The sequence below is a fragment of the Hordeum vulgare genome, chromosome 2H, assembly GCF_904849725.1.
Source record: "Hordeum vulgare subsp. vulgare chromosome 2H, MorexV3_pseudomolecules_assembly, whole genome shotgun sequence".
NCBI lineage: Eukaryota > Viridiplantae > Streptophyta > Magnoliopsida > Poales > Poaceae > Hordeum > Hordeum vulgare.
Genome location: NC_058519.1, coordinates 392,019,488 through 392,031,636, shown reverse-complemented (window position 1 = coordinate 392,031,636; position 12,149 = coordinate 392,019,488).

The following is a 12,149-nucleotide window of genomic DNA, read 5'->3' as shown; positions in this document are numbered from 1 at the left end:
TCATTTGAATCAATGTGCACACTGTGTCATACTTTCCATCAAGATCTCTAAGTATCTTCTTGATGATGAATTTGTCGGTCATCTCTTCGCTTCCTAAACCGACAATCTCATTGGTGATGAGAGCTAGCCTAGAGTACATTTCAGCGACACCTTCACCATCCTTCATCTTGAACTTGTCAAGCTGACTTTGAAGCACATCCAACTTAGATTCTCTGAGAGGATCAGTACCTTCGTGCATATCGATCAAAGTATCCCAATTTTTTTTTGCATTCTCAAGGCGGCTGGTTTTGTTGAATTCTTCGGGGCAGAGACGGTTGAAGATGATGCGCAGGGTTGTGCCTTAAGTTGCAACATCTTCAGTTCATCAGCTGTCGCATCATGATTCGGTTCACGCCCTTCTCCAAAGAAATCACCTTGCACACCAACACGAATAACAACCCAAACATGAGGATTAAAGCCAAGTTTATGCATTTTCATCTTATGCTTCCAACTAGCAAAATTAGTGCCATCGAAGTAAGGACTTCTACGGTGATAATTTCCCTCACTAGATGCCATACTCTCCTAGGTTGTTAAACCAATGCAATGGAGACCAAAGCTCCAATACCACTTGTAGGATCGAAAGTATGTCTAGAGGGGGGGGAGGGTAATTAGAATACTTGACAATATTTTTTTTTCTTTTCCCAATTTTAGTTGAGAGGCATCTATGACAGTTATAGCAAGTCAAGTACACCCTACACATGTAGTTCTAAGAGTGTAGCAGCGGGAAGAAATATGCAAGTGTAAAGTAAAAGAGTATGGTAGGGAGATCAAACACATGAGGTTGACATGTGATTTTTGGCATGGTTCCGATAGGTGGCGCTATCGTACGTCCATGTTAGTGGAGACTTCAACCCATAGAGGGTAACGTCTGTGAGAGTCCATGGAGGGCTCCACCCATGGAGGGTCCACAAAGAAGCGCCCTTGTCTATTCCACTACGGCTTCCGTCCACGGAGGACTAGCCTTACTCACGGTAGATCTTATGAAGTAGGCGATCTTCTTGACATGACAAACATCTTAGTTCAACTCCACAACACGAAGTAGGAGGCTACCAAGCGACACGTAACCAATATAGGAGGCACCACCCTCCAAAAGGTAATAGATGTGGTAGATCAATGAACTCCTTGCTCTTGTGCTTCTAAAGATAGTCTCCTCAACACAAAATCACTCTCTCATAGAATATGCATGGGTAGGAGGGATTGATTTGGTGGAAAGCAGTTTGGGGAGGATAGAGATCAAGATTCAAATGAATTAAGTGGAATATCTTGGTCTTAACATATCAGTAGGTGGTTCTCTCTCAGAAAATGAATTTGGCAATGAAGTGTGTGTTCTGAGTGCTTCTCCCACGAATGAGAGGTGGGTGAAGGGGTATATATAGGCAGCAGCCAAAATCAAACCGTTACACACAAAGTGGCAAACTCGGTGACACCGAAGTTGAAAACTCGTTGGTACCGATTAGCACAAAGGTGTGAACTTTTGAATCTCGGTGAGACCGATATATGAAACTCGGTGGCACCGAAAAAGTGGCTAAAGGTCAGATGGTAAAAGTCGGTGGCATCGATACGCAAACTCAGAAATTCTGATTTTGTGTATCGAGGCACCCGAAAGTTGGTCACGCATACTCGGTAGCACTGATACGGATTCGGTTGCACCGATTTGGTGGCAGTGGCTAGGGTTTCTGTTTGAGGTCAAACTCGGTGGGTGCGAAATATGAAAGTTGGTGACACCGGATTTGTGTATGTGGAATTCGACATAACGGTTTTGTGGGAAAAATGACTAAGTATTTTGGTGGCTAACTTAGAGCACTTTGAGCAATCAGTTCATTTTACTACCTCACCCCCTTTTAATAGTATTGGCTTTCAAATGGACTCAAATGTGAATTATCACAAAATAGAAAATAAAGATCCTTCTAGCTTGAAGCTTGAGCCAATATTATCCCTTTCTTGCATCAAGGGGCATCTCCACATAAACCTTTAGCCATATCATCCTTTGAACTTTTCTGAAATATACTTGGAAAACATATTAGTCCAATGATGCACATGTTGTGATCAATTATCAAAACCACTCTAGGGAGCAATTGTGGTTTCACTAGCCCGCCGGACTAAATCCTATGCGCACGGGTCTTGGGCCCATCCCCATTTGTGCTCCCGCATATTGCATGGGTGGTCGAGATTAGTCATGGCAACCTCCTTTACAAGGTAGGTGATTACACGGAGCACTCGGGTGCACGCCGCTCCAATGCTGATGTCCAAAGAGCTTCAGCTGATACAACGACGCCGATATACCCATAACTGCTCCCGCGTGAAGGTTAGTGCGTATAGGTTAATCGAATAACTGAGATCAAATACCCAAACTCATTAAGCATGTTATTATGAAACAACCGCGGACAACGACCAGGGACCAGGCTCACCTCTCTCCTAGGTGGTCTCAACCTGCCCTGTCACTCCGCCACAAGAATCAATCGAGGGCCATCGGGAAATCAGGCCCACCACCACCTAGATGGAACCACGTGTCCTTTCAGCCCTTACTCCGTGAATCACTTGCGGGTGCTCCACGAGCCGACCCTTCTTTGGTCACATCAGGCGTCACATATATTATGTATATATTTATATACCTATGATCACCTCCCTCAGGGGATCACAACCCGATAGTATAACATAGCAGACGGACAAGGATGTAGGGCCACTAATGGAATACTAGCAACCCACACTAAGCATATATGATAACAAGTAGAGTATCAACAAGAGTAGCAAGGATAGACTATGCAGCAATATGGGATCAAATCGACAAGCAGTAATAGCTACACTACTCTAATGCAAGCAGTAGAGATAAAAGAGTAGGCGATATGGGAATGATCAAGGAGGGGGGGAATGCTCGTCTGCAAGCTCGATCGAGAAGGAGTGGTCGTCGACACCATAGTCGTACTGGGCGGTAGTGGCGTCAACCTCGAGGTCTACCGACGAGAAGGGGGGGGGGCAGAAGAACAATAAATACATATCAAACAAATGCATGGGGATGCGTGACACGGGGATGCATGGATTTGACCTCGGTTGTGATAACCCACAAGTATAGGGGATCGCAATAGTTTTCGAGGGTAGAGTATTCAACCCAAATTTGTTGATTCGACACAAGGGGAAGCCAAAGAATATTCTCGAGTATTAGCAGTTGTGTTGTCAATTCAACCACACCTGAAAGACTTAGTATCTGCAACAAAGTTTCAGTAGCAAAATAGTGTGATAGTAACGGTAGCAGCGGTAACAGTAACAGTAGTGACAATAGTAGCGGTAACAGTAGCAGCAGTGACAACAGTAGCGGTAAAGTAACGTAGCAAGGACCAATAGTAAAAGACTCGTAGGCATTGGATCGGTGATGGATAATTATGTCGGATGACATTCATCATGTAATAGTTACAACATGGAGAGATATGTAACTAGCTCCAGTTCGTCAATGTAATGTAGGCATGTATTCCGTATTTAGTCATACGTGCTTATGGAAAAGAACTTTCATGACATCTATTGTCCATCCCTCCCGTGGCAGCGGGGTCCTAATGGAAACTAAGGTATATTAAGGTCTCCTTTTAATAGAGAACCGGAACAAAGCATTAGCACATAGTGAATACATGAACTCCTCATACTATGGTCATCTCCGGGAGTGGTTCCGGCTATTGCCACTCTGGGGTTGCCGGGTCATAACACATAGTAGGTGACTACAACTTGCAATAGGATCAAGAACACACATATATTGATGAAAACATAATAGATTCAGATCTGAAATCATGGCACTCGGGCCCTAGTGACAAGCATTAAGCATAGCAAAGTAGTAGCAACATCAATCTCAGAACAAAGTGGATACTAGGGATCAAACCCCATCAAAACTAACTCGATTACATGATAGATCTCATCCAACCCATCACCGTCCAGCAAGCCTACAATGATATTACTCACGAACGGTGAAGAGCATCATGGTATTGGCGATGAAGGATGGTTGGTGATGACGACGACGACAATTTCCCCTCTCCGGAGCCCAGAACGGACTCCAGATCTGCTCTCCAGAGGAAGAACAGGTGGTGGCGGCGGCTCCATATCGTGAAACGCGATGAACTCTTCTCTCTGTTTTTTTGGGCGAGAGAGAATATATAGAGCTGGAATTGGAGGCCGCGGAGCCACGAGGGGCTCACAAGCCTGCCAGGCCCGGCCAGGGGGGGGGCTCCTGGGCTTGTGAGCTCTTGGTTCCGTGTCTCCAGGTGATTCTTGCGCCAGTATTTTTTATATATTCCAAAAAAATCCTTGTAAATTTCCAGGTCATTCCGAGAACTTTTATTTCTGCACAAAAACAATACCATGGCAATTCTGCTGAAAACAGCGTCAGTCCAGGTTAGTTCCATTCAAATCATGCAAATTAGAGTCCAAAACAAGGGCAAAAGAGTTTGGAAAAGTAGATATGACGGAGACGTATCAACTCCCCCAAGCTTAAAGCCTTGCTTGTCCTCAAGCAATTCAGTTGACAAACTAAAAGAGACAAAAGAAAAACTTTGACGAACTCTATTTGATCATGTTGTTGCAACTATCTCTAACTCATATCCAGAGTTTCAGCAAGATCACAAGCAAACCACAAAAGCAAATGACATGTAGGTCTCACGGTAAACTCATATCAATGGCATAATCGACTAGCGAGCAATAATAATAAGTTTCAAATGTCCACACTTCAATCAAAGCAATCATGAAACAATATGAACAGATGGTATCTCGCTAGCCCTTTCTGAGACCGCAAAACATAAATGCAGAGCACCTTCAAAGACCAAGGGCTGACTGAACATTGTAATTCATGGCAAAGAAGATCTAGTCACAGTCATACTCAATATAAAATAAAAGCAAAGCATAAAAACGACGGAGGTGCTCTCTAACTGGTGCCTTTTGATAAGGAGAGGATGACTCAACAGAAACATAAATAGATAGACGCTTCGTAGAGGGAAGCATTGATTTGCAGAGGTGCTAGAGCTCAAGCTTTTAAAACAAAGATAAATAATTTTGAGTGGTATGCTCTCATTGTCAACGCGATGACCAAGAGTTTTCACCATCTTCCATGCTACACATACTATAGGCGGTTCCCAAATAGAAAAGTAAAGTTTTGACTCCCCCACCACCGATCAATCACACTCCATGACTAGCCGAATCCTCGGGTGCCGTCCATACCAACAACAATCCAGGGGGAGTTTTGTTTGCAATTATATTTTTGATTTGAGCATGGAACTGGGCATTCCGATTACCGACCCCTTTCTCATGAGTGATAGTGAATAAACATGCATCAAGGATAACACGCCTAGCATGGAAGATACTGACCGCCTCTTGTCACCACATGAGCGGTTCGGGCATACAAAACAAATTATTACTTGAAGATTTAGAGAGTAGCACATGCAAATTTACTTGGAACGGCAGGTAGATACCGCATATAGGTAGGTATGGTAGACGCATATGGAACAACTTTGGGTTTATGGAAGTGGATGCACAAGCAGAATTCCCACTTAGTACAGGTGAAGGCTAGCACAATACTGGGAAGCGACCAACTAGAGAGCGACAACAGTCATCAATATGCATTGAAATTAACCAACATTGAGTGCAAGCATGAGTAGGACATAAATCACCATAAACATGAATATCATAGAGGCTATGTTGATTTTGTTTCAACTACATGCGTGAACATGTGACAAGTCAAGCCACTTGAATCATTCAAAGGAGGATACCATCCTATCATACTACATCATAATCATCTTGAAATTCATGTTGGCATCCAAGACAAACCATTATAAGCTCCTAGCTAATTAAGCATGGCATCAGAAACTATGATCTCTAAGTTGTCATTGTAAACATGTTTCCCTCATAACAATGCTGAATTAGGAACAATGAGCTAGTCATATTTACAAAAACAAAATAGGTCGAGTTCATACCAGCTTTTCCAGGCTCAGTCACTTCATCATATATTGTCATTATTGCCTTTCACTTGCACGACCGAATGATGCGAATAATAATGAGAGTGTTCGTGCATTGGACTAAGCTAGAATCTGCAAGCAAACTCAGAAGAGAAGACAAAGTAATATGTCTCTTTAACGGATAAACAAATAAGCATGTGAGAGCCACTAAACATTTTAACCATGGTCTTCTACCTTGACCCAAAGAAAAAGAAAACTATTTACACGAGAAAGCTCCCAACAAACAAAAGAAGAACGGGAAATATTTTTGGGTTTTCCTTTTAAATACCCCTAAGCAAGTAGAAAAGTAAACTTACAACTATTTTGTTTTTGTTTTTCTCAAATCAAGCAAACACACGAGAAGAAAGCGAGAAAAAGAAATAAACTAGCATGAATGATACAATGGGAAGGTGTGAACACCGACTATCAAAGTGAAAGTGTGAGCAAGAATACAAAGTCGGTGAGAAACACTTACTCCCCCAAGCTTAGGCTTTTGGCCTAAGTTGGTCTACTCCCACGGGTGGTCCGGGCGATATCCAAAATCATGATGGGGGTTGTACGGGATCACGGCAGCTACCGCCTGAATAGCTGCCTCACGGAGGCGAGCATCCTTCGCCTCCCTCTCATACTCCTCTGCCTCTCCTCTGGTTATGTAATATCTCCGTTTTACCTAAAAGTCAAAGAAGGCAGGAGTAGGAAGGGTGATATGGAAAACACGCTGTCGATTAAATATTAACCGGTATAGGAGGGATTCATTATCCCTCTCAAGGAACTGATAACGTGTCATAGCGGCGCGATCAAGGAAAGCTGTATGGAGCGGGGGATCTCCTGTGCGGATGGGTATTCCAAGAAAATTCGCTATACGAGTGGCATAGATCCCACCAAAGAAATCCCCTTCATTAGCATTATTATTTAGCCTCCTCGCGATTATAGCTCCCATGTTGAAACTTCTATCACCCGTTACTGCGCTCTTAAGAATACTAAGGTCAGGTGCGCAGAGGTGACAATGATCAATCTTGCCGTTAATGCATCTGCCTATGAAGAGGGCAAAATAATGGAAGGCAGGGAAATGAATGCTCCCCATGGTAGCCTGCATAATATCTCTAGTTTCTCCAACAGTTATACTAGAGAAAAAATCTCTAACCGAAGACTTAGGAGGATCATTGGGACTAACCCAATCAGGTATCGTGCAAATTCTATTAAAATCCTCTAAATCCATGGTATACGATTTGCCATAAAGATCAAACAGTATGGATGAGTCACGACCAACTGAAAATCTGAATCTACGAACAAAAGAGGCAGTGAGTGTAGTATACTGTTCGCATTTGTTGGAGATGAATTTTTCGAGCCCGGCATTGTGAACAAATGTACCAAACTCGTCCTTGAAACCTGCATCAATCATGAATTCATCTGAAGGCCATTCACATGGTTGTACCTATGCGTTCCTCAGCTGATAAGGATCGGGTTCCCGAATCGAGAGACGGGGACCCCTTTTGCTTGAGGAACCACCATGATAGTTTCACCTGAACATCTTCTTTTTTCTGAAATTTTTAGTGACTCATAAGAAAAGTGAACGAGGCTCAAGAAAACTCATAGCAACTACTCCTACAAGTGCCTAGAGGCAACATCAATCATCAAAACTACTTGGGACCAACTAAAATGAACATGCAAAGCTCAAGAACAGGGTCGCCAAGACAACAAAAATACGCAACGAAGAAAGCAGTAGAGCAAAAACTAATTGGACGAATGGAGGAGTCACATACCAAGGAACAACTCCCCAAAATAGTTTGGTGAATGGGGCTTTGCACAAGGAGATCAAAAAATGCAGCAAGAGGAGCAAGAACACGGGTTTGAGCTGTGGAATGATTTTTTCTAGAGGTAGAAGAAGGAGATGGGAGCTGGAATAAGTGGAGGGGGGCCACATGGGGCCCGCAAGCCTGCCAGGCCCGATCAGGGGGGGGGGGGGGGGTGGCCGGGCCTCCTGGGCTTGTGGCCCACTCGTGCATCCCTCTGACTAGCTTCCTATCTTAGAGATTTTCAAAAATTCCAGAAAAAATCATACTTGAATTTCAGGGCATTTGAAGAACTTTTATTTCCGGGACACTTTTCTAAGGGACGGAGAAAGCAGAAAATAGAAAAATAAAGCTAAATTTATCATTTATCTTCTAAACAACAGAAAGTAAAAGTTGGGAACAGAGGGTTGTGACTCCTAGATTCATCCATCTCATGGTCATCAAAAGAAATCCGTCAATGAGGTTGGTCAAGTCTCCTTGACAAACTTTTTTCGAATCACATAGAACCGGAGAATTTTCGAATAATCACTAGGTTACCTCAACGGGGATGTGCATATCCCCAACAAGTAAATCATACTTCATCTTGACAGTAGGTATAGGGCATTCAAAGGTTCCAATAAGAATTGATGAATATTTTTCAATAGCATTGATGCAATGTACTCGATATTGTTTCTTCGGAAAGTGCACCGTGTGCTCATTACCATTAACATGTAAAGTGACATTGCCTTCGTTGCAATCAATAACATCCCCTGCAGTGTTTAAAAAGGGTCTTCCAAGGATGACCACCATGGCATCATCCTCGGGAATATCCTGAATAACAAAGTCTGTTAAGATAGTAACGTTAGCAACCACAACAGGCACATCCTCGCAAATGCCGATAGGAAAAGTAGTTGATTTGTCAGCCATTTGCAACGGCATTTCAGTAGGTGTCAACTTATCCAATTCAAGTCTACGATAAAGAGAGAGAGGCATAACACTAACACCGGCTCCAAGATCGCATAAAGCAGTTCTAACATAATTTCCTTTAATGGAGCAAGGTATAATGGGCATTCCGGGATCACCTAGTTTCTTAGGAGTCCCACCCTCGAAAGTGTAGTTGGCAAGCATGGTAGAAATCTCAACCTGAGGTATCTTCCTTTTATTAGTCACAATATCTTTCATGTACTTAGCATAAGGAGACATTTTGAGCATATCTGTCAAACGCATTTGCAGAAAGACATGTCTAATCATTTCAACGAAGCGCTCAAAATCCTCATCATCCTTTTTCTTGGATGGTTTGGGAGGAAAGGGCATGGGTTTTGAACCCATGGTTCTCTTTCTTTACCATGCTTCCTAGCAATAAAGTCGTTCTTATCGTATCTCTTGTTCTTAGGTTGTGGGTTATCAAGATCAACATCAGGTTCAATCTCCACATCCTTTTCATTACTAGGTTGAGCATCATCATGAACACCACTATCAATATTATCACTAGGATCATGTTCATCACCAGATTGTGTTTTGGCATCAGAAACAGAGACATCATTTGGACTCTCAGGTGTAACAGCAACAAGTTTGCTAGCATGCAAGTTCCTATCATCTTTCTTTTTCTTCCTATTACCAGGATGACTAGGTGCATCAGTGCTAACTCCTTGAGAATCTTGTTCAATTCTCTAAGGATGGCCCTTAGGATACAAAGGTTCCTGAGTCATTCTACCACCTCTAGTGACAACTCTAATAGAATTGTCATTCAACTCATTGACCAAGTCATTTTGAGCCTTAAGTACTTGTTCTACTTTAGTAGTGACCATAGAGGCATGTTTACTCAAAAGCTTAAGATCATTGACATTTCTATCCACACAAGCACTTATATGACTAAGCATACGAGCATTCTGTTCCAATTGTCTGCTAACATAATCATTGAAACTTTGTTGTTTGGCAACGAAGTTATCAAATTCATCTAAGCATAAGCTAGCAGGTTTATCATAAGGAATATCACTCTCATTGAATCTACGAAGAGAATTTACCTCTACTACCTGTGTCGGGTTATCAAGACCATGTATTTCTTCAATAGGTGGTAGATTCTTAACATCTTCAGATTTAATACCTTTCTCTTGCATAGATTTCTTGGCTTCTTGGATATCTTCAGGACTGAGGAATAGAATACCTCTTTTCTTCGGAGTTGGCTTAGGAGGTGGTGCTGGAATGGTCCAAGCATTATCATTGCTCAAGATATTATTCAATAGAATTTCTGCTTGTTCCACAGTACTTTCCCTGAAAACACAATTAGCACAACTATCTAGGTGGTCCCTAGAAGCATCAGTTAGTCCATTATAAAAGATATCAAGTATTTCATTTTTCTCAAGATGGTGATCAGGCAAAGCATTCAGTAACTTGACAAGCCTCCCCCAAGCTTGTGGGAGTCTCTCTTCTTCAACTTTCACAAAGTTATATATATCCTGCAAGGCAGCTTGTTTCTTATGGGCAGGAAAATATTTCTGAGAGAAGTAGTATATCATATCCTGGGGACTACGCACACAACCAGGAGCAAGAGAAGTAAACCAAGTCTTAGCATCACCCTTTAGCGAGAAAGAAAACAACTTAAGGATATAGTAATGGCGAATTTTTTCCTCACTCGTGAATAGGGTGGCTATATCATTCAGCTTAGTAAGGTGTGCTACAATCATTTCAGACTCATAACCGTGAAAAGGATCATATTCTACCAAAGTGATTAACTCAGGATGAACAGAGAATTCATAATCCTTATCGGTAATAAAGATGGGCGAAGTAGAAAACTTAGGATCGTATTTCATTCTAGCATTCAGAGATTTTTCTTTCCACTTGCGCAATAAATTCTCAAGATCATAGCTATCCTTACAAGCAATAAATTCATATCTAGTAGGTTCCACTTCAATAATTTCATCAGTTTTAGAAGTATCATCACATTCAGCAGCAACTCTAGCAATTTGTGCATCAAGAAATCCACCCAGGGGCAAAGCAGTATCAAGCAAAGCATCATGGATAGCAGAAGTAGCATCATAAAGCACAACCGACATATCATAATTTCTAGCAGGTGGTGGTGTCGCAAACTTACTCATAACTGAAGGTGAATCAAGTGCAGAGCTACATGACAGTTCCTTACCTGTCCTCGTAGTTGAGGGCAAGACTTTAGTTTTTGGATCTCTAGATTCCTCATAGTGATCAACAGACGTAAATCCCAAGTGACTCAGATAATAGAGCTATGCCTCCCCGGCAACGGTGCCAGAAAGTAGTCTTGATAACACACAAGTGTAGGGGATCACAACAGTTTTCGAGGGTAGAGTATTCAACCCAAATTTGTTGATTCGACACAAGGGGAAGCCAAAGAATATTCTCGGGTATTAGCAGTTGAGTTTTCAATTCAACCACATCTGAAAGACTTAGTATCTGCAGCAAAGTTTCAGTAGCAAAGTAGTGTGATAGTAACCATATCAGCGGTTATAGTGACAGTTGTGACAGCAGTAGCGGTAACAGTAGCAGCAGTGATAGCAGTAGCAGTAAAGTAACATAGCAAGAACCAATAGTAAAAGACTCGTAGGCATTGGATCGGTGATGGATAATTATGTCGGATGACATTCATCATGTAACAGTTACAACATGGAGAGATATGTAACTAGCTCCAGTTCGTCAATGTAATGTAGGCATGTATTCCGTATTTAGTCATACGTGCTTATGGAAAAGAACTTTCATGACATGTATTGTCCATCCCTCCCGTGGCAGCGGGGTCCTAATGGAAACTAAGGTATATTAAGGTCTCCTTTTAATAGAGAACCGGAACAAAGCATTAGCACATAGTGAATACATGAACTCCTCGTACTATGGTCATCTCCGGGAGTGGTTCCGGCTATTGTCACTCCGGGGTTGCCAGGTCATAACACATAGTAGGTGACTACAACTTGCAAGATAGGATCAAGAACACACATATATTGATGAAAATATAATAGGTTCAGATCTGAAATCATGGCACTCGGGCCCTAGTAACAAGCATTAAGCATAGCAAAGTAGTAGCAACATCAATCTAAGAACAAAGTGGATACTAGGGATCAAACCCCATCAAAACTAACTCGATTACATGATAGATCTCATCCAACCCATCACCGTCCAGCAAGCCTACGATGAGATTACTCACGAACGGTGAAGAGCATCATGGAATTGGCGATGAAGGATGGTTGGTGATGACGAGGTGACGATTTCCCCTCTCCGGAGCCCATAATAGACTCCAGATCTGCCCTCCAGAGGAAGAACAGGTGGTGGTGGCTGCTCCGTATCGTGAAATGCGATGAACTCTTCTCTCTGTTTTTTCTAGGCGAGAGTGTATATATAGAGCTGGAATTGGAGG